This window comes from Pongo abelii, chromosome 15, assembly GCF_028885655.2.
Source record: "Pongo abelii isolate AG06213 chromosome 15, NHGRI_mPonAbe1-v2.0_pri, whole genome shotgun sequence".
NCBI lineage: Eukaryota > Metazoa > Chordata > Mammalia > Primates > Hominidae > Pongo > Pongo abelii.
Genome location: NC_072000.2, coordinates 94696142 through 94714770, shown reverse-complemented (window position 1 = coordinate 94714770; position 18629 = coordinate 94696142). Strand labels below are relative to the sequence as shown.

Sequence of the window (18629 nt, the reverse complement as noted above, 5' to 3'; positions counted from 1 at the left end):
GTGCAGTGACACGATCTCAGCTCACTGCAACCTCCGCCTCCTGGGTTCAAGCGATTCTCCTGCCTCAGTCTCCCAAGTAGCTGGGATTACAGGGATGTGCCACCATGCCCAGCTAATTTTTGTATTTTTAGTAGAGACAGGGTTTTGCCATGTTGACCAGGCTGGTCTTGAACCCCTGACCTCAGGTGATCTGCCCGCCTCGGCTTCCCAAAGTGCTGGGATTATAGGCGTGAGCTACCGTGCCCGGCCTCCAGTGATTTCTTTCTGGAGCTCTTAGGAGCTTAGTGGAAAGGTTTTTAGCAGGCCCTCTGTGTGTGGAGGCCCAAAGGGGCCTGCTTAAGTCCAGAAGGAAACTTAGAGATACAGAACCACTGCAGATTGGGGAAGGCATAGATTGTCAGTTGGAGGCCTGGTCTAACATTGCTATGTGCCTGGAGGCTGGGACCTATGCAAGTGACTGAACTTTCCTGGTCTTGATATTAGCCATTATCCTCTTCCAATGAAGATAAGCACTTGCCCGAACCTTCTACTAGTGAGCACTGTGGACATGAAGAACAAGCCCCATCTTCTGAGCAACGAGCTTCCTGCTTGGTCTTCCATTTCAGTAACGCCTAATTAGGCAACTTGGGGCTGGGTGCAGTGGCTCACATCTGTAATCTCAGCACTTTGGTAGGCCAAAGTGGGTGGATCACTTGAAGTTAGGAGTTCAAGACCAGCCTGGCCAACATGGTGAAACCCTGTCTCTAATAAAAATACAAAAATTAGCCAGGCGTGGTGATGCGTGCCTGTAATCCCAGCTACTCAGGAGACTGAGGCAGGTGAATCTCTTGAACCCAGGAGGCAGAGGTTTCAGCGAGCCAAGATCACGCCACTATACGCCAGCCTGGGCAACAGAGTGAGACTCTGCCTGAAAAAAAAAAAAAAAAAAAAAAAGGCCAGGCGCGGTGGCTCATTTCTGTAATCCCAGCACTTTGGGAGGCTGAGGCAGGCTGATCACAAGGTCAGGAGATCAAGACTATCCTGGCTAACACGGTGAAACCCCGTCTCTACTAAAAATACAAAAAAAAATTAGCTGGGCATGGTGGCGGGCTCCTATAGTCCCAGCTACTCAGGAGGCTGAGGCAGGAGAATGGCATGAACCTGGGAGGTGGAGCTTGCAGTGAGCCGAGATCGCGCCACTGCGCTCCAGCCTGGGCGACAGAGCGAAACTCCGTCTCAAAAAAAAAAAAAAAAAAAAAAAAGGAAAAAGAAAAAATTAGGGGAAACTTGGAGTTGTCTGCATAAGTAACAGGCAAGAGAATGGTTATGTAGTTGTGCACTAGCCCATTTTTTGTTCTCTCTTCAGCCCAAGTTTAAAATTAATATTGTTTCATAATATTGAACACCTAACTTAGCTGTGAACACATTTACTCGTTAGAGACCAACAATATCAGTTTAGAATGTGTTCTGAGAAGACCCGAATTCTCTCCTAAATAATTATGCCTGGGGTTAGTTACATTTGTAATAGTAATTAATCAAATGCCTGAGATGAGTATTTATTAATTATTAATTCAAAGTGCATTTTCTTTCTCTCCACTTTAAATTGACTTTGTAATCATATCTATGACAAATGTTACTAGAAAGGTGTGTATTTACTATACACCTATTAAAGATGTCATTCGACATGTAGTGCACTGCTTTCAGTTGCTTAGCAACTACCATGCTTTTGTAAATAACCATTTTGAATGCAAGGACTAGGGCAATAATTCATCTACTTTTTACAAAGTACTTTGATCAACATATTTTGCTGGCAAATTTTGACCATGTGAAACTCCCAATCCCCTTTAGATAGGAAGGAGTTTTATTTTATTTTTTTAGAGTTGAGGTCTTGCTATTTTTTTGAAGGGGGTTTGTACGTCCTTATGAGTGAAATTGCTGGATCATAGATAGACATATGTTCAGCTTTAGTAGGTGCTGCCATACAGTTTTCCATAGTAGTTGTACCAGTTTACATCCCCACCTGCAGTGCATGAGTGTAGGTTACTCCCTATCCTTATCGATCTGGGCATTTTCTTTCTTTTTCTTTTCTTTTTTTTTTTTTTGAGACAGAGTTTTGCTCTGTCACCCAGGCTGGAGTGCAGCGGTGTGATCTTGGCTCGCGGCAACCTCCGCCTCCCAGGTTCAAGCAATTCTCCCACCTCAGCCTCCCCGGTAGCTGGGACTATAGGAAGGTACCACCTTGCCCAGCTCATTTTGTATTTTTTGGCAGAGACCATGTTGGTCAGGCTGGTTTCGAACTCCTGACCTCAGGTGATCCGCTCATCTTGGCCTCCCAAAGTGCTGGGATTACAGGTGTGAGCCACCTCGCCCAGCCTGGCATTTTCTTTTCTTTTCATTTTAGCTATTCTGATGGTTAGGTCATGGTATTGTATTATTTAAATTTGAATTTTCAGGATGGCTAGTGGAGTTGAACACCTCTCAAAAGTTAATTAGGCATTTATTTTTATTTTTTAACTTTTATTTTAGGTTCAAGGTCTTGCTACATTGCCCAGTCTGGACTTGAACTCCTGGGCTCAAGCCATCCTCTCACCTTGACCTCCTGAGTAGCTGAGACTACAGGTGTGCCCAGCTCCATATGTTTGTATTTATTTATTTATTTATTTATTTATTTATTTATTTATTGAGATGGAGTTTCACTCTTGTCACCCAGACTGGAGTGCAAGGGCACGATCTCAGCTCACCGCAACCTCCGCCTCCTGGGTTCAAGTGATTCTCCTGCCTCAGCCTCCCGAGTAGCTGGGATTACAGGCATATGCCACCACGCCCGGCTAATTTTGTATTTTTAGTAGAGATGGAGTTTCTCCATGTTGGTCAGGCTGGTCTCGACCTCCTGACCTCGGGTGATCCACCCGCCTCGGCCTCCCAAAGTGCTGGGATTACAGTGTGAGCCACCATGTCTGGCTGCCAGCTCCATATATATATACATATATATATATATATTTTTTTTTTTTGAGACTGAGTTTCACTCTTGTCCCCCTGGCTGGAGTACAATGGCATGATCTCAGCTCACTGCAACCACTGCCTCCCAGGTTCAAGCGATTCTCTTGCCTCAGCCTCCTAAGTAGCTGGGATTACAGGCCTGTGCCACCACGTCCAGCTAATTTTTGTATTATTAGTAGAGACGGGTTTCACCATATTGTCCAGGCTGGTCTCGAACTCCTGACCTCAGGTGATCCACCCGCCTCTGACTCCCAAAGTGCTGGGATTACAGGTGTGAGCCATGGCGCCTGGCCTCCATATGTTTTATTTTCAATGTAACATTCCACATTTATTCTGTAAATGTCAAGTGCTACTCTCTCCTAAGCACTGGGCTAGGCGCCTAAGCGCGGTAGAAATTGAGAATAAGCACTTGACTGCTTTCTGCTTTTATTTACCATGGAGAGCTCATCTTTTTACAAGGGTTTAAGCTCTGTGCAGATATTTCCGAATGTTTATTATATATTAACATTTATTATAATAATATTATTATGTATTATGATATATATCATATTAACATTTCCAAATATTTATACTCTGGAGCCACATGCCTACTCAGTTATTCTGTCGTCTGAAACCAAACTCTCTGGGCTGGTCTTGGTCTGTGAAGCATCTTTTGCTGGGCCTTGAAGCGTGGATAGGTGGGGGGAAGTGGGTATGGGAGGGGTTCTCGGGAAGAAAGCAGCAAACAAATTAGGAATAGAGGTGAAATGGTGGTGCCAAGGTGAGTAGACTGTCCTGAATCCTGCAAACCTTTCAGATGAGATCGCGCATGTTCAGGGTGGTATGGCTGTAGACTCCTGCAGACCTTTCAGACAGACAGGAGTGGGAGCGGCTAGCCCCTGTATTCCACTGATTGCAGCAGTGGTGTTGCGTCCTCATCCCGTCCCGAACGGGCTGGAAGGAGGAGATGGGAGTGACCTAGTCAGGATGCTGTTTTTTTGGTTTGTTTGTTTTTTTATTTTTTTGAGACGGGGTTTTGCTCCGTCGCTCAGGCTGGAGTGCAGTGGCAGGATCTAGACTCACTGCAACCTCCACCTCCCGGGTTCAAGCTATTCTCGTGCCTCAGCCTCCTGAGTAGTTGGGATTACAGGTGCGCACCACCATCCCCAGCTAATTTTTTTTTTTTTTTTTTTTTTTTTCCTGAGACCGAGTCTCACTCTGTTACCCAGGCTGGAGTGCAGTGGCGGGATCTCGGCTCACTGCAAGCTCCGCCTCCCGGGTCCGCACCATTCTCCTGCCTCAGCCTCCCGAGTAGCTAGGACTACATGCTCGGCTAATTTTTTTTGTATTTTTAGTAGAAATGGAGTTTCATCGTGTTAGCCAGGATGGTCTCGATCTCCTGACCTTGTATCCGCCCGCCTGGGCCTCTCAAAGTGCTAGGATTACAGGCATGAGTCACTGCACCCGGCCTTTTTTTGTATTTTTAGTGGAGAGGGGGTTTTACCATGTTGACTAGGCTGGTCTCGAACCCCTGACCTCAAGTGATTCGCCCACCTCGGCCTCCCAAAGTGCTGGGATTACAGGTGTGAGCCACTGCGCCCAGCCGGTTTTAATAGTACTAGTATTATGTGATGTTGGCATGGATTAAAATGGCAGATCGTTTTGATCCTTTTGGAGGAGGAGAGAGCCATGAGCTCCTTGAGAATAGCACGAAAGCGATGGGTCTTCTCCCCAGAAAAATATGTATACATGTACTAAGTAATTTGGGGAGGTTCATGAGTCCCAGTCGGTGAGAAAATAAATGAATTTGAGATCCCCAAAGGAAAGAGGTATATTTGCACAGGGCAACTGATGGAAATCAATTGGGAAACTTGGAAGAGGAAGTAGTTTGGGAAAGAATTTAACAAGTTTATTTTTATGCAACAGGACGTGTGACAGGAGCTGTGCTTTTGGCAGCCTGTGGGGGTGCGGGGGGCAGAGATCTGAGTGGTTAAATCGCGGAGTTTCCGTTTTGAGAATGAATGAGCTCCCTGAATTAACACAAAAGCAGAAAGCAATCAAGTATTTCCCAAAATAAATAATAGGGGCAATATTTGTGCAGGTAATATTCATAGAAGAGTTTGGGATCACTGTGATTAAAACCATACAAAAAAAAAATAGACACCAGGTGAATTCCTAAGTAAATTATTCCACTAATATTCATTATAAAGCTTACAAATTCAGTTGTAAGAGTCAAGATCAGAATAGAAGCAGATAATTTAAAATTATAGTTATAATAAGCTTGGCTGGACACAGTGGCTCACACCTGTAATCCTAGCACTTTGGGAGGCTGAGGCGGGCGGATCACTTGAGCCTAGGAGTTCGAGACCAGCCTGGACAATGTGGTGAAAACTTGTCTCCACAAAAAATACAAAAATTAGCCAGGCATGGTGGCACATGCCTGTAATCCCAGGTACTCAGGAGGCTGAGGCACAAGAATTGCTTGAACTCGGGAGGCGGAGGCTGCAGTGAGCTGAGATCGCACCACTGCACTCCAGCCTGGGCGACAGAGTGAAACCCTGTCTCAAAAATAAAAATAAAAATAAAATAAATAAAATTATAGTTATAATGAGCTTAAGATGAACAGACATGTCAAGATCTGTGAACTTTTCAAAATCACTTTCCAGAACCTCTTTGCTGCATGGAAGCAGTGTGAGTCGAAGTCGAAATAGCACGCCTCTTTGCTGTTCTAGGTTGTCTGCCTAAATCACCCCCTTGACAGCTGGGGCATCAGTGTCTTTTGACCCTGTAACCTGTACTCAGATGGGAACTCTTTGGTGACCGCTCTCCTAAGAGAGGTAAGGGAAAACAATATGGTTAGTTTCCAAACTATCTAGGGCTGTCATCCACCTTGTTCAAGAAATCATAACTCTGAGATTTGGATTTGGGGAATTCATCAGTTCTGACTGGGAGCAAAGTGACACACCTATTCCAGACACTGAGATGGGAGGTCTCTCTGAATCTTCCCTCAGTCTCCCTCCCAGGCTGTTGCCACCTTCCCGAAGGGTCTGGTGGTCCTTGGACAGGCCACGCAGAACACTGCATGGGTCCAGGCTGGGACTGATCATGCCATAGGCTGGACCTAAATAGATTGGTTTCATTTCTAACCATCCAATTCTGCATGTAATCATAATTCTACCCTAAGTCATCTTTGATTTCTGGACCTAGTAATTTTTTCCCCCTTAAAAAAAAAAAAAAGCCGGGCATGGTGGCTCACACCTGTAATCCCAGCACTTTGGGAGGCTGAGGCAGGAGGATCACATGAGGCCAGGAGTTCAAGATCAGTCTGGCCAACATGGTGAAACCCCGTCTCTACTAAAAATACAAAAATGAGCTGGGTGTGGTGGTGGGCGCCTGTAATCCCAGCTACTCAGGAGGCTGAGGCAGGAGAGTTGCTTGAACCTGGGAGGCAAAGGTTGCAGTGAGCTAAGATTGCACCACTCCACTCAAGCCTGGGCAACAAGAGCGAAACTCCGTCTCAAAAAAAAAAGAAAGAAAGAAAGAAGGAAAGACAAGTGGGTTTCACTATGTTGCCCAGGCTGGTCTTGAACCCTTGGGCTCAAGCTAAAATGCTGGGTTTGCCTCTCTAATCACTGGGATTAAAGGTATGAGCCACCACACCTGTCCTGAAACACTTCCCTTTCAATTGGCACATTTTTTTCCTTTTGTTTTTTATTGGCACATTTTAAACACCTGTAGGTCTAGGACCACCAGGCAGAGTGGGCTGAACAGACTGGAAGAAACCTTCACTCCAGGGACTACTTGGAATCCCTGTGGCTGTGTGTTTACCACAGTCAGACCAGCTGGGCTTGCAGGTGCTGAATTTAGACTCCCACTGAGCCCATTTGTGGCTTCTGTCGCCTTGCCAACGGCTCTTCCTCGCTTCCCCACTGCTCTAGAAGTGATTCTGGAAGCAGCCCAATGAGGCCTCCTCTAACCTTTCTTTGCCTCAGCCTCACCTCCCTGTGAGTTTTACAGCAGGGACCATGTTCCAGTGGCATGCCCCTCCTGGCAATGACACAGGGTTTCCAGGAGATTAAAACCTCCCCCGGGGGCATGTCATCTCGGTGTTATATGCTGTCAACCCCTAGAGCCCAGGACAGTGCTAGGAATCTTGTAAGGGCTATACAAAATAAATAGGAGGGCCGGGTGTGGTGGCTCACACCTGTAATCCCAGCACTTTGGGAGGCCGAGGCGGGCAGATCATGAGGTCAGGAGTTCGAGACCATCTTGCTGAACACGGTGATACCCTGTCTCTACTAAAAATACAAAAAAATTAGCTAGGCATGGTGGCGGGTGCCTGTAGTCCCAGCTACACCAGAGGCTAAGGCAGGAGAATGGCGTGAACCCAGGAGACGGAGCTTGCAATGAGCTGAGATGGCTCCAATGCACTCCAGCCTGGGCGACAGAGCGAGACTCTGTCTCCAATAAAAAAATAAATAAAAAAATAAAATTAAAATAAAATAAAATAAATAGGAAAAGAAATCAAATGCATGGACACATTGAGGTCTTGGTGCATAGCATAGCAATCACTGCTGGCACTTCGAAAGGTTTGTAGGATGATGTGACACAATGTCAGTCCTGTCAAAATCTCAGCTTCCTCTTGCTAATACACTGGATCCTACAGATTCTTGCTTTTGAGCTCTGTGGATAAGGATGGCTTGCTATGACTTGTACGGTGACTCAAAGGCAGAAGACCAGGATTTCCCATGCATTCTGGTTGTGAAAGGTTCACTTCTGGAAGGTTATTCACAAGCTCACGAACATGGAAACCAATGTCGCTGGCTGGCACATTAGAGATACTAATTTAGTCTTTTGTCTTTATTACGTGATCCCATTTAAAAGAAAATCTCCCCAGTACTGTTTATCTGGTTTCTCAGAGTCTCATGCTGTGATGCATAAAGTTTTACAGTAATTGAAAAAGTAATGACTAACTCCCAAGGTGGTAAATAAAGCACCAAGTTCACTAATTCAAAGCACTGAACATCCATTTGTAGAACACTACAGCACCATGTAAAATGACATTACCCTACAGCATAAAAACGGGAAAGTGGGAATTAATTTTCTTTTAATTTTTAATGCACTTTGGCTGATAAAGATATTAAACGCTAACAAAATTTAACATATATGCTGGCATTTATTAAACCACTGATTTGCGAGCAAAATAAGCGACATTGTATTTTTAAAGCATTAAAGATTCCCTGGTGATAATTAGCTTCAAGGTCAAGGAGGAAACCATTATCAGCATATTCTGCAGAATCCCCTGTAGATTATACAGCCCATATGCTGAGGGAATGTGAAAAGTTGCAATCAGCTGCTTGATACTCTTGAGAGATGTTGAAAGACATTATGCTCTCACTAGTTCTGATGAATCTGTTAGCTAAACATTTGAGGATAGTGAAAAATAAGGGGGTGAATTTCCATCCTCGATGCCACCTTTCAGTCTAACTTGGAAAGATCTGTGTCTTCTGCTTAAGCCAATCAAGCTGCATTGTGGAGGTTCTGTCCATGACATAAGCATCTCTAATGAGGCAGGATAGAGAACTGCACTAGGAATGTTGCTTCGTCTAAATGACTGTCACCACCATGCAACATTTCATTGCTGAGGTCTTTGAATTTAAGGGCCCTGACTTGAATTTTGATTCTTTAAATACAAAAACGTCTTCAAAATAAGAAGCAAATAGGGATGATTTTTCACTAAGGGAAAGCGATGTCATGCCTGGGACTGAATTAGTTGGTAAACCAATCAGGTACAATACCAATATGTGCTGATGTGGTGATTTTTTGTCCCTAGTTATAAAAGTGGATTTATCTGCAGAATTCCATTTGGCTGGAATACACAAAATCCCTCTGTCCTTAGACCTAACCCATGATAGTGGTTGCTTTGGGGGAGACAGTGGATGGAAGTGCGTTTGGGTTTGGCGAGGGGTACAAAGGGACTTCGATTTTATCTATAATATTTTATGTATTTTATTTAAATTGGAGTTTTTCAGTCTCAGCACTATTGACATTTGAGGCCAGATAATTCTTTGTGTTTGGGGCAGTCCTGGGCATTGTAGGATGTTCAGCAGCATCCCGGGCCTCTCCCCTCTAGATGCCAATAGCACCCCAAATTGTGACAACCAGAAGTATCTCCAGCCTTTGCCAAATGTCCCCTGGGAAATAAAATTGCTCCCCCAACACCGCCCCCACTCCCACCCACACTGCCCCCACTCCCCCCCACACTATCATGTTGAGAGCCATTGATTTAAATAAAAAGCAAATAAGCACAAATAGAACAAGTAAAGAAAATGTTAGCATGTGCTAAACTGGGGGTGGGAGAGAGCACTCAATCATTTGTTTTATTATTATTATTTATTAATTTATTTTTTGAGAGAGGGTCTTACTCTGTCGCCCAGGTTGGAGTGCAGTGGTGTGATCTTGGCTCACTGCAACCTCAAACCTCCCAGGCTTAATCCTCCCAAGTAGCTGGGACCACAGGGGTGCACCACCACGTCTGGGTAATTTTTGTAGAGACAGAGTTTTGCCACATTGCCCAAACTGGTCTTGAGCTCCTGGGCTCAAGTGATCTGCCCACCTTGGCCTCCCAAAGTGCTGGGATTATAGGCATGAGCCACTGCATCTGGCCTGTTATATTATTTTGTATTTTTAAATTCTTCCCAAAAACTCAAAAGGAAAACGTATCTTTAAAACACCCAAATCCAGGCCGGGCACGGTGGCTCATGCCTGTAATTCCAGCACTTTGGGAGGCTGAGGCGGGCAGATCAAGAGGTCAGGAGATCAAGACCACCCTGGCCAACATGGTGAAACCCTGTCTCTACTAAAATACAAAAAAAAAAAAAAAAAAAAAAAATTAGCCAGGCGTGGTGGCGCATGCCTGTAGTCCCGGCTACTTGGGAGGCTGAGGCAGGGGAATTGCTTGAACCTAGGAGGCAGAGGTTGCAGTAAGCTGAGATGCACCACCACACTCCAGCCTGGCGACAGAGCGAGACTCTGTCTCAAAAACAAAACAAAACACAAAAACAAAAACAAACAAAAAAACCCCAAATCCTTTAGCTCACCAATAATCTAAAGTGATATGTTGCCAATAAACTGCTGTCTTCCTCCTGTCCCACACCAGGCTGGTCACATGCAGAACTAACCCCTGGGGGTGCTGCTCTTTCATCTGCCTCTGCACACACGTATTTCACAGAGATGTTTGTAATTCATTCTCTTAAACACACCGTTTTCCTAAAAGTTAACTCAAAAAGAATAGTCTCACTCCTGATCACTGTATGTTGGCCTGGTTTATTGATCATCGTGATTCCTAGCCATCTGCAACACACCCTCCTTCATGTTCTACCCTGTCTAATCCATTCTTTATACTGCCGCAGACTGGTTTTTCTGACACAAGTATTTGATATTTCCTTACTTAAAACTTTTCAAAATAAGGTGTATGCATTATGAAATACTGCAATGCAAGTCTTTTTTTTTTTTTTTTTGAGATGGCCTCTCCATCTGTTGCCCAGGCTGGAGTGCAGTGGCCTGATCTTGGCTCATTGCCACCTCCGCCTCCACCTCCTGGGTTCAAGTAATTCTCCTGCCTCAGCCTCACTAGTAGCTGGGATTACAGGCGTGCGCCACCAAGCCTGGGTAATTTTTGTATTTTTAGTAGAGACACAGTTTCGCCATGTTGGCCAGGCTGGTCCAAACTCCTGATCTCAAGGGATCCACTGCACTCCAGCCTGGCTGACAGAGCGAGACTCTGTCTCAAAACAATAATAATAATAATAATGGTTCTTCCTGGGTGTTAAACTCTAAATCTTTGGAATTTCCCCAGTGATAGGATAGGAGTGTCTTTGTTATTCATGGTGCACCCCAGACTACACCTGAGTTTATGCTAACACAATGACTCAGATGGGGGATGCCTGGAAAGACCAACTCTGTGATTAGAGAGGTGGGGCTTCTAGCCAGCCCCACCTCCAGGGAGTGAAGGTAGCTAGAGACTGAATTTGATCATATTGAATAATGAGCCAATAATTCAGTCCATCGTTCCTATGTCATGGAACCCCAGTAAAACTCTAGACATAGGCTGAGCAAGCTTCCTGGTTGGTAAACACATCAGCATGCATCCTGATTCTCAGAGGGCACAGAAATGGTGTGTGGGGGAGTGGGGGCGGTGTAGGGGGAGCAATTTTATTTCCTAGGGGACATTTGGCAAAGGCTGGTTTGTCCCTTTGTCTGTCCCAGGAACTACTTCTCATTTGTAAGACCCAGGTAAGTAGCTCCACCTCCTTGGAGCCTTCCAAAGGGGCAGAGTTAATCTCCACCTCCGCAGTGCTGGTAGTAATCCTTTGTTCATTTATAGATCATCTTTGCACTTAACTCTTCAGGCAGACTTGTTTGTTGAGATGCCCGTGTGTACCATTGGAATGTAGCATATGGCCTTTGCTGAATACGCATTGAATAGAAACTTGCCTTTATTATCTGGAGTTGTATTTGTCTGTTTTTTTTGTTTTTTTTTCAGAGATGGAGTTTCGCTCTTGTTGCCCAGGCTAGAGTGCAGTAGCACAATCTCGGCTCACTGCAACTTCTGCCTCCCGGGTTCAAGCAATTCCCCTGCCTCAGCCTCCCAAGTAGCTGGAATTACAGGTGCCTGCCACCACGCTCAGCTAATTTTTGTATTTTTAGTAGAGACAGGGTTTCACCATGTTGGTCAGGCTGGTCTCGAACTCCCAACCTCAGGTGATCCTCCGGCCTCTGCCTCCCAAAGTGCTGGGATTACAGGCGTGAGCCACTGCACCAGGCCGTATTTGTCTTTTTAGAAAGTGTCATTGTGCCCCTCTTGGTTCTTCTTTTCACACCTCATTCCTCATGCTCCAGTGAAGTGGCTGTTTCTTCATCACCAATGTTTCTCTTGGCTGCTGGTGGACAAGCTACAACTTAAAATCCTATGGTTGGCAGGGCATGGTGGCTCACACCTGTAATCTCAGCACTTTGGGAGGCAGAGGTGGGTGGATCGCTTGAGGTCAGGAGTTCAAGACCAGCCTGGCCAACATGGTGAAACCTCGTCTCTACTAAAAATACAAAAAACAGCCGGGCATGGTGATGGGCATCTGTAATCCCAGCTACTTGGGAGGCCGAGGGAGGAGAATCACTTAAACCTGGGAAGCGGAGGTTGCAGTGAGCCAAGATCACGCCACTTCACTCCAGCCTGGGCGACAGAGCAAGACTCCATCCCAAAAAATAAAATAAAATAAAATCCTGTGGTTGACAATCCTGACCAGCCAGTTCACAGTTTGGAGAACTCATCGATAACATTGATGAGATGACAGAAGAGGTGAGTTTTGCTAAATATCCAGCTACAAGGAGTCGTTAAGTATATTGTAATTCCACCTATTGAATGAAATATTACACATCCTTTCAATGCCATTCCTCATTGAAAGGAATGGCAAAAACCGCATGAAGGAATGGCAAAAACTGCACTTACTTTTGCACCAACCTAATACTACATGTTTATGAGGTTTGTAATAAAACAGAAAGGCTTTTGTATAACATGAAGAGAAAGAGCAATCACAACTATGATGAAACAAATTATCCATAATCTAAGACACAGGAAAAACCTAAAAGAAAGAAAGACCTGTAATCCCAACTACTCAGGAGGCTGAAGCAGGAGGATCACTTGAACCCAGGGGTTTGAGGCTGCAATGCACTATGATCGTACCATGACACTCCAGCTTGGGCAACACAGCAAGACTCCATCTCTAAAAAAAACAAAACAAAGCCTGGGCAACAAAATGAGACCCCATCTCTACAAAAAAATTAAAAAATTAGCTGGCGTGATGATGTGCGCCTGTGGTCCCAGCTACACAGGAGGCTGAGGCAGGAAGATCTCTTGAGCCTAGGAGGTTGAGGCTACAGTGAGCCATGATCTCACCATTGCTTTCCAGCCTGGGAGACAGAGGGAGACCTGTCTGAATAATAAAAAAATAATAATAAAATATAAAACAAAACAAACTCCAAAATAATATTTGTCTTTGGGTAATGGAAACATGGGTGATCATTCCTCATCTTTTTAATACTTTCCTGTATTGAAAACTTTTCTTGTATCATGCTTAAAATGGTAGGAGAGAATAGTTCCTCTCTGTATTCCTAAATAAATAGGCAAAAGGTGAAAACAAATTTAATTTGGATACTTTCCCCTATAACTGGAAATTTACAGGTGAAAAAATTCACACTTTTGCTCTTTTTGGCAATGAGAGGAGGCAATGAAGAGAGGTGCAGATGGGAATACAAGGTGGAAGACAGGAACCAGCCAATACCTCTGGCCACACTTTAAAAATGGGCACCCACAAGGCCAGGAGAATTGCCAGAGAGACAAAAGTCAACAAAAAAAGGAGATTTTAAATGGAGACTGGGACCAAACCAGTTCCTAAAATGTCATTTTTCTAGTCAAAGAAAAGCAGCCTGAACAGTGGGGATTTAACTATTTGCCTATTTTAAAATTATTTTTTAAAAAAGAGGTTTGTGTTGTTTCATTGATCTCTTTCAATATCAACATAACATAAAACCTATCACTTTCTGGAAGAGCTAATAATCACAACGAAAGCTGAAAATTGTTTCAGAGCATTTTGGGAAGAGGGGCTAGTTTAAGAGTGAGCTACCCAAGAAGACTGATTTAACCTTTTAAAACTCTGGTTAAAGTCACTCTTATCCAAGGCTCTTAAAAATGTCCTCACCCAGAATACAACAGCCTCCATATAGGACAGTAAACCCAAGCAGGGTTCTCTCAATGATTATTCTAGATGACGGTATAGTTATTAAGTGTTATTGGTGTCATTCCTCTCTAATTTCTGCATAACCTTACATATTTTAGCAGGTTCTGGAGTGGGTGAATTGTGAGTTAGGCATAAATACGCTGGTTTAGCTATGACTGAAGATCTGTTACTTGGGATTGTGTCCACATATTGAGACATTTCCAACCTGAGACCCCCATCACCCCAAAACAAAACAAAATAAAATAAAACAGAAAAAAGATCACACCAGTGAAGTGGCTCAGGCTCTTCTATTTCCTTGCTGATATTTCTGTCCAAAGGGCACATTTTCTTTTGTTTGACTTCATAGGAACTACCAGAAAATTCCTAAAGATTGATGGAGTTGATAGACCCGTTTCTCCAGTTTTCTTGATCAGTGAGTGTGAATTCTTTCCCTCTTAAGATGAATGGAGTTTGTTTATACATGTTCTGAGTACACCATTTTAAAAGTGTCATTTGTCATTCGAACTATTAATAATTGGAGTACCCGCAGGTTCTGAGATTGTGACTTTGAGTGTGGAAATGGTATCATTTATTTATTCATTCACTCATTTATTTTGTGTCATTTAGGACTCTTGGTAGCAAGTGGCACAATTTGTTTACTGAAATGTGAGATGTATTATAATGATATTGGGCTGTTTCCTAGAACCCAAGCATAGGAATGCAGCGGAGCTCCAGGGAGAATTAGAATTAGAGTTCCAAAATCCCGGGGCCTGTCCTGTCCAGCTCACTCCTGATTTTATCTTCTCTCTACAGGCAGTTTACTCTGTATCTCCACCAGCTCCTGGACTATTACATCCCGCAGTCTAGACATACAAAGAAAGACAACTTTTTCCTTTTCAGTTCTAGTTTCAAAATGCATGGAAAAGAACTTTGCTTGGCCTGGCTTGGGTCAGAGCTGGGTTGAGCACCTATCAACTAAGGACATGACCAAGCTGGGTCATGCATTTACCCTAACCTGTCAGATGGGGCTGGGACAGCCAGACCACATTGTACTGATAGGACTTTTTGTGGATTCAGAAAGGAGCCTGCCAGTTAAACAAAATAAAACATGTTCACTACCTATTCCTTTTTCCTTTTTTAGTTTTACTTAAAAAATGATAGAGACGAGGTTTCACTATGTTGCCCAGGTTGGTCTCGAAGTTCTTGGCTCAAGCAATCCACCTGCCTCAGCCTCCCAAAGTGCTAGGATTATAGGCATGAGCCACCATGGCCGGCCCCCTATTCCTTTCTCTATAATATCCTTTTCCAAAAGTCAGTGGGAATTATGTATGCAGTATTTTGCCAACAAACAAGTACTGAGTACCTACCTATTTTGTATCTAGCTGCCTCTTGCCGATCCTTTTGTTCATATCACGTCTTCTGGAATGACCTAAAGGCTGTTTTCTATAGTTTTTAGCTCTCACTCATACCCACCTCTTTTCCGTTCTTTTTTTTTTTTCCTTTTCTTTTCTTTTTTTGAGACAGGGTCTCGCTTTGTTGTCCAGGCTGGAGTGCAATGGTACAATCATGGCTCACTGCAGCCTTGATCTCCTGGGCTCAAGCAATCCTCCTGCCTCAGCCTCCCGAGTAGCTGGGATCACAGGTATGCACCACTATGCCTGGCTAATTTTTAACTTTTTCTGTAGAAACAGTATCTCCCTTTGTTGCCCAGGCTAGTCTCAAACACCGCATCCTTCCACCTTGGCCTCCCAAAGTGTTGGCATTACAGGCATGAGCCACTGCACCCAGCCTCTTGTTTGTTTTTTATGGACAGACTAGCTGCCTGCTTTATTAAGATCAAAACTCTTATCCAACTCCTCTGCAGCTAAAACAAAGCCTCTTTTCACATTTCTCTCCTGCAGCTTTTTTTTTTTTTTTTCCTTTTCCTTCCTGCCAGCTTCAGGGAAAAGATTCACTCATGTCAGGGTCCAGAGGCGATCAAGATCCGTGACAAATACAGGCTAATGAGAATACCCCAGAGAATGAGATAGATGCAAAACAGCAACTTAACAGTCTAGAGTGAGTTATTTCTGCCACAAAGAAGAGAGATACTTAAAAGTGGTCGAGAAATTCAGTCCCTTCCTTTAGTCAAGCTATATACAAAGCCAAATCATTATCTGAAAACGTCTTTGTTTATTCTGAGAAATCCCTGCCATATGCACTGGAAATACCCAAAGCCTGTAGATCGAAATAGTAATAATAATAATAATAATAATAATAATAATAAAGTGAGTTGTTTTTATTCTTTCTGGGATTGTTTTTCAATGCAGAGAAGACTACTCAAAAGTTTACTTTTAGTTGACTCTAATAATAAAAAGTTTGCATAGGTCTAGAAAATTATGGCAATGGGTCAGGTTAGCCCACTGCCAATTGGTATGACCTATGTGTTAAGAATGATTTTTACATATATAAATGTTGAAAAAATAGGCAAATAACATTTTATGATGTGAAAATTGTATAAAATTCAAATTTCAGTGTGGTTGCGACCATATGTCTTTTTTTTTAGGTGGAGTCATGCTCTGTTGCCCAGGCTGGAGTGCAGTGGCACGATTTTGGCTCACTGTAACCTCTGCCTCCCAAGTTCAAGCAATTCTCCTGCCTCAGCCTCCTGAGTAGCTGGGAGTACAGGCGCCTGCCACCACTCCCGGCTAATTTTTGTATTTTTAGTAGAGACGGGGGTTTCACTATGTTGGCCAGGCTGGTCTCAAACTCCTGACCTCAAGTGATCCACCCGCCTCAGCCTCCCAAAGTGCTGGGATTACAGGTGTGAGCCACTGCATCCAGCCAATACCATATGTTTCATGTGACTCTTTCCAGAAAAAAATTTGCAGACACAGTGTTTAAAAGATTGGCATCCAATGTATTAAAAAACAAATTCAAAACCCTTGTTTGTTCTTAAGCTTTTAAGAACTCGGTCAGTTACACACCTGTGATACCCCCACCATAAACAAGATTCAGAATATTTCCATCAAGCCCAAAACATTCTCCACACCCCTCTGTGGAATATCCCTGTCTTCGTTCCCAGAGCAAGGCAAACACTGATCCACTCTCTGTCACTATATATTAATTTGTATTTTCTAGGATTTTGTATAAAGAGAATAATACAGTAAACACTCTTTGTGCCTGGCTTTTTATATCCAGCATACCAATTTTGAGATTCATTCATGTAGTATGTATCAGTAGTTTGTTCCTATTGTTATTATTATTGTTGAACAGCCATTATTTATACTCATTCTAAGGCTTCTAATTTTTCGTCCATAAGCTTTTTTCAACTAGGGAGGGTGAGCTTTGCTCATGGTGTCTATTTCATGAGCTCAGAGCTGCCTCGAAATGGAATCTGCAGCCTCCCCCTCATGCTCCTGCAATAGGACCCCATTATTCTTATAAAGCTAATCAATTACACTCACAAATATGGCAAGCTTTAGATTCTCTTGGATATCCTGAAACTGCTTAAACCTCATTAAGATTTCAATTTACCGCCGGCCATGGTGGCTCACACCTGTAATCCCAGCACTTCGGGGTGCTGAGGCAGATGGTCGAGACTGGAGTGAGCCATGATCGCACCACTGCACTCCAGCCTGGGCAAGAGAGGAGACCTTGTCTCAAAAACAAAACAAACACAAAAAGATTTTAACTTAAAACCAGGAGTCTATATCAGTTACTTGACTATACACTTTCAGTTGTTCTTATGAAGAGGGTCTCTTGAGCAACATTCTCTTATACATTTGTAAGTACACAATATACCTAGGATACCCAGATTCCTTTGTATTACAGAAACATTATTATGGTTTTAATTTCTTAAAACTTCCATATTAATTCTTACTTTTCTGGGGTGGAAAGATAGGAGGCATTGGGATAGACTATTTCCATCCCAGTTACCTGAAGTGATCTGCTAAGAAAGACAAGTGCTGCCCCAATTAATTGAGGTAACTTAGAGTCAAAGATTTTGGCAGAACCTGAGATTTAAAATTGAAGACATACAGGAATTACTGCCCCTATTGTCATACTAAGCTCCTTTTTGTAAGTACTCTGCCAGGGACTTCAAAGCATTAAGGGTGTCTATTTTGGACTCATAGAACCTAATTCTTATGCAGGTCTGCAGCCTTCATCACAGTCCATCCATTCCTTGATTAGATGATTACATTTGCATCTCTGGTTTATAATGTATTTCCTAACTAAAGATCTTTAACTCCCTAGGATCCCAATAAATATATCTTCATTTACCTATCTATTTTCACTTGCAAATACTTCAGTATATATCTCTAATACATAAGAACTTTAAAAAGTAATCTCAGCCTGGGTGGGTGGGGAGGGCTCAGGGACGGGCACCCAGCACTTTGGGAGGCAGAGGGGGGGCAGATCGCTTGAGCCCAGGAGTTCGAGACCAGCCTGGGCAACATGGTGAAACCCTGTCTCTATTAAAAAAAAAAAAAAATTAGCCAGACATGGTGTATGCCTGTGTCCCCAGCCACTTGGGAGGCTGAGGTGAGGGGATTGCTTGAATTGAGGAGTTCGAAGCTGCAGTGAGCAGAGATTGCACCACTACACTCCAGCCTGGGCGGCAGAAGGAGACCTTGTCTCAAAATAAATAAATAAAGGTCACCTCAGTGACGTAAGTACCTTAGTACATCTAACAGTATTCACAAGAATTACTTGTGAATTGCTTGTACTCTGCCTACCTTCTTATTTCTCCATCTATCTTGAAAAGGTCTTTTTACAGTTTGTCCAATCAGAATCATAATGAGGCCATAAATATATTGTATTTGCTTGATGTGTCTGTAAGATCTTCGTATCTGTTACAATCTCCTGCCCTCTTAAAGCCATTGATATGTTAGGGAAGCACAGTTGTTTTCTGTA

The 18629-nt window shown here is 43.4% G+C and overlaps 1 long non-coding RNA gene across 1 annotated transcript in view; it reads right to left on the bottom strand.

Annotated features, from left to right (window-relative positions):
- LOC129049812 (uncharacterized) overlaps positions 1–18629 on the bottom strand; it is a 38281-nt gene that overhangs the window by 14106 nt on the left and 5546 nt on the right. The window lies entirely within an intron of this gene.